Below are 4,289 nucleotides of genomic sequence, written 5' to 3'. Positions count from 1 at the left end.
ACACACACACACACACACACACACACACACACACACACACACACACACACACACACACACACACACAATTTTTGTATTTTACTTAATTACATTCCTATCTAAACAGTGAAGTGAGTAATGTCTGTAACACACCAGTAGATATATAAAGCATATAAGAATATCTTCACGTACAAATGGACAGTCTTAACCAGGTGGATTTTCCTTTTGTTTGTCTTTAAAGTTTGGAACCGTTAGACATATCGGTGCAGTAATAACCTGTTATAAGTTGAATACTACAGCCAAGCATAATCGGACGAATTATAAATACATATCGAATAACACTACTAATCTCTCAATCCCCCACCTAACACAGAGAAAACAAATGCTACTAAAAATAATAATAATGATATTAAATGAATAAATAAAATTGGGAGCAATTTGAAAGGGAGAGAAGAGTGGGGAGGAGAGAGGTAAGTAAACAAGAATCAATTGGATTTGAAAGAAACTTGAAGCCTCACAGGTCAAAGGTTAAGAAACAACAAAACGAAACCGATGCACAAATGGACAGCTGGCCAAAATACAAAGAAGTTATTTTGTCGCAAATTATCACGTGTCGTAGAAATAATAGTAAAAATAACAAGAGCAATAATAATTTTCCTTATTTTAGCACCAGGCTAGCAGTACTAGACTGGTGCTTGATTTTATAGACCTCGAGAGGATGAAAAGCCAAGTTGAACTCGGCGGAATTTGAACGCAGAACGTAATAGTAGCGTTAAGCATTTTGTTCGATGCCACCTTAAATAATAATGGTTGCAAATTTTCGCTCAAAGCTACCAGTTATTTTGATTTTTTCCATTTATTTAGGGAGAGAACAGTCGGTTACATTGATCCCAGCTCCTTATTAGTACTTTATCGACTATTGAGGGATGAAAGCCAAAGTTGATTTCGGCGGGATGAACTCAGAATGTAAAGAACCAACGACTCGCTAACAATTGTGCCAGCTCGCTGCCTTGATGATGATGATGATCTCTTCTACTATAGGCACAATGCCTGAAATTTTGGGAGAGGGGACTAGTCTATTACATTGACCACAGGGCTCAATTGGTACTTATTTCATTGATCCTGAAGCGATAAAAGACAAAGTCGACTTCGGTAGAATTTCAGCTCAGAACATAAAGACGAACGAAATGTCGCTAAGCAATTTGTCATGCGTGCTGACCATTCTATAAGTTAGCCGACACTAATAATGATAATAATGATTATGATGATGATGATGATGATGATAATAATGATAATACTAATAATCCTTTCTACTGGAAGCACAAGGCCTCAAATTTGGGGGAACGGATTAACTCGATTACATCGACCCCAGTGCGTAACTGATACTTATTTAATCGACCCTGAAAGGATGAAAGGCAAAGTCGACCTCAGCGGAATTTGAACTCAGAACGTAGCGACGGGCGAAATACCGCTAAGCATTTCGTCCAGCCTGCTAACGATTCTGCTAGCTAGACAGACTAACCACAGGGCTTACAACATAAATCGTATTACACAATGCATATACAATAAGCGGGAGATCGGTAAAATATGTAACGCTCAAGGCACTAGAGTACAAATATAAAATTGGATGAAACAAGGTCACTTTTGAACGACATGTGGAGATAATGTTTGTAATGATTCTGACCATCATACTCACAAGTCTGTTACTCTCTCCCGACTACCAAACCAAAAGCAGAATTCAAGTTTCAGCTTTGCTTGAAAGTAGAGCCCCACTTTTCCTGTCACCTATTTCACTTGATACTTAAAAAAGTGTCGTGGACACAGTCAGACGTGTCATGTTCTCAACACTTTCAAACGCATCCACCATACAACTTCTTTTTCCACAGCTTATAGAAAAAAAATGTCGCTGCATGTTCTTGTCAGTCAAAAATGACATTAATAATAAAAATTTCGCATCCCTTTTCATTAAAGTAGCTTCTAGAAGGAGGTCGAGAAACAAAGTACTTTCAAAGAACTTTTAAAGATCTTGAAATTGATTGAAACATAAAAGGGAACACGAACAAAAATATACATATAATAAGGCTCAAAACTAGTCTAAAAAGAGAATAAGAGTCCTGCTAGGTACAGCCCACATCATACGTCAGTCACTTTCCATTCATTTTCAGAACGGTTACAGCGAATACACTATACCCATAATATCAATCACACTATCGTATACGAAACGAAACAACAACCAATAAAATAACGGAAGAACAACAAACAAGAACAAAAAACAATACTAAAAAACAAACAAGAATAACAAACAATACTAAAAAATAAAACAATTTAAGCACAAGAGCATAAATACAAGAGCATGGCAAATGACTACCAAAAGCAAATGATAAATAAATATAAGTTGAAATATATTGTAGAAAATAGTTGAAAGCAATGATGACTTTGTATTTACAACATACTTGGTTTCTATATTTGCGATGAAATTTCGTTATCAACTTTCAATATATCCATAAAATATGGGTCTCGATAGACAGCTGAAGATCTAAATGGAATAAACAGAACCAAAGCGGAATTCAGTGGAAATCAGTACTCCTTTGTTTTGTTTTTTACCTCTCATATGGGTATTCTTCGTAATTTCTGCGTCTCACTCACTGACTCCTTTTTACAAATTTATGCAACAAAAAATTTGTATATCTTTTTTTAGAATACAATATGGAACAGAGAATTAGAAACAGTAAATGATTTTAATAAAGTGAATTTTATCTCAGAACATATGAATATTTATTGATAAGATTATTTGCATGCATACGCACACGTATGTGTGTATATGCATACATATACACACGCAAATATATGTATGTATGTGTATACGCGCGCGTCGTGTATTCATATGCTCTCCCAATAAAAATAGATATAGGTTCGTACGTATACAAACACCATTGCCTTATCATAAATGTAAATACTAACAGACTTACATACACCATCACCATCGCCATCACCCTCATCATTAGAGCCACTACCCACCCACCACTACCGCCACCAACACTCAGACCACCACCACTACCACACTATACCACCTTCACTACCATGATTTTACCAGCCTATTATCCATCATATCCACCAGTTCACTTGTATCTTACCTTTTGGCAAAGCACGACTTATCTACATGAGAACTGAATCGGTCATAGTTCAAATGAAAAATAATAGCAGAATTTTAAAGATGTTTATTATTGTTTGTGTTATTCAGGCTGCTGTCTACGGTATCTTTGAGAACCGTAGAGTGAGAGAAAGTGTTGCTAAATACAGAAATAAGTCATGATGATGCATCTATATATTAGCATAAAGATTGTGCATAGACAAGATAAACACGAACACGTATATAAATTTATATAAATCAAGGGAATTTGAATGAATCTAAAAATCAAAGCACTTGGTAAAGCCTAAAACTAAAAGGTTACTTACTGATAAATCTCATTTAGTTAAATTTCCTTAATAAGGTCACTCAAGTGACTACCATGAAGATGCTCATCAGCACGCCCAGACTTTGTCCCACAGATTTATGGCTACTGCTGTGTCCCCACCTCTTCGTAGCCATGGTTTCGTGCCATATCTAGCACATGCAATCAAAAGTTTCTCCTCCATATTGTCCCTACCTGTACGACCCATTAAGCCAAGTCTTTCTTCCTTACATCTTCATCCATCAGGAATTTTTACACTGTAGCTGTTCGCTTGCAACACTTTCAGTGAATATTAACTGCGCTGATATCACATGTCTCGAACGGCCAGGGCAGATCGAGGACTTAGCCCTTTACTTAAAGGACAAAGAAAAGAAGACAGAAGGCGGAAAACAAACTAACAGAAAGATACACTGCCTTAAAATTTGAAATTGCAAGAGTTTGGATATGAAAACTGTAAAGGTTTGCCTATAATAATTGGTGCATTGGGAACTAAGCAATGACATTGACAAATGATTGAAGGAGATTGGAATGGAATATCCTGTAGAGATTCAACACAAAGTTTACCTCCAAGAGACAAGAAAGATTATCAGGAAGGTTCTAAGCATCTGAAAGACATGAAAACTAGTGGATGCTTACGGTTACAGGTAGTAACCTGTTACGAATATAAGCCCTGCCAGGAATTAAAACGAACCCGAGTCAAATCAATAATAATAATAATAATAATAATAATAATAATAATGATAATAATAATAATAATAATAAGAAATCCAAACTAAAACTAGAACAGCAACGGACCATGATAAAGAGACTGAAGGATTTTTAATTGCTGCACAAGACCAAAGCCTCCCCACCAGAAAT

At 36.0% G+C, this 4,289-nt stretch overlaps 1 protein-coding gene across 3 annotated transcripts in view; it reads right to left on the bottom strand.

The window, feature by feature from the left end:
• The window catches only part of LOC106869099 (solute carrier organic anion transporter family member 1C1), a 40,312-nt gene extending 37,590 nt beyond the window's left edge, over window positions 1-2,722 (bottom strand). Inside the window, exon 1 of one of the 3 annotated variants that reach the window (XM_014914637.2) lies at window positions 2,584-2,722. The gene's annotated coding sequence lies outside the window, so the exon portion shown is untranslated. Of the gene's footprint in view, window positions 1-1,675; window positions 1,789-2,432 lie in introns of those variants that run through there. The other 2 variants (XM_014914636.2, XM_052965655.1) reach the window with 2 other exon arrangements.
• Window positions 2,723-4,289: the final 1,567 nt, after the last annotated feature.

The sequence above is a fragment of the Octopus bimaculoides genome, chromosome 2, assembly GCF_001194135.2.
Source record: "Octopus bimaculoides isolate UCB-OBI-ISO-001 chromosome 2, ASM119413v2, whole genome shotgun sequence".
Classification (NCBI taxonomy): domain Eukaryota; kingdom Metazoa; phylum Mollusca; class Cephalopoda; order Octopoda; family Octopodidae; genus Octopus; species Octopus bimaculoides.
Note: the sequence above shows the minus strand (reverse complement) of the source record. Positions and strands in the feature narration are given on the sequence as shown.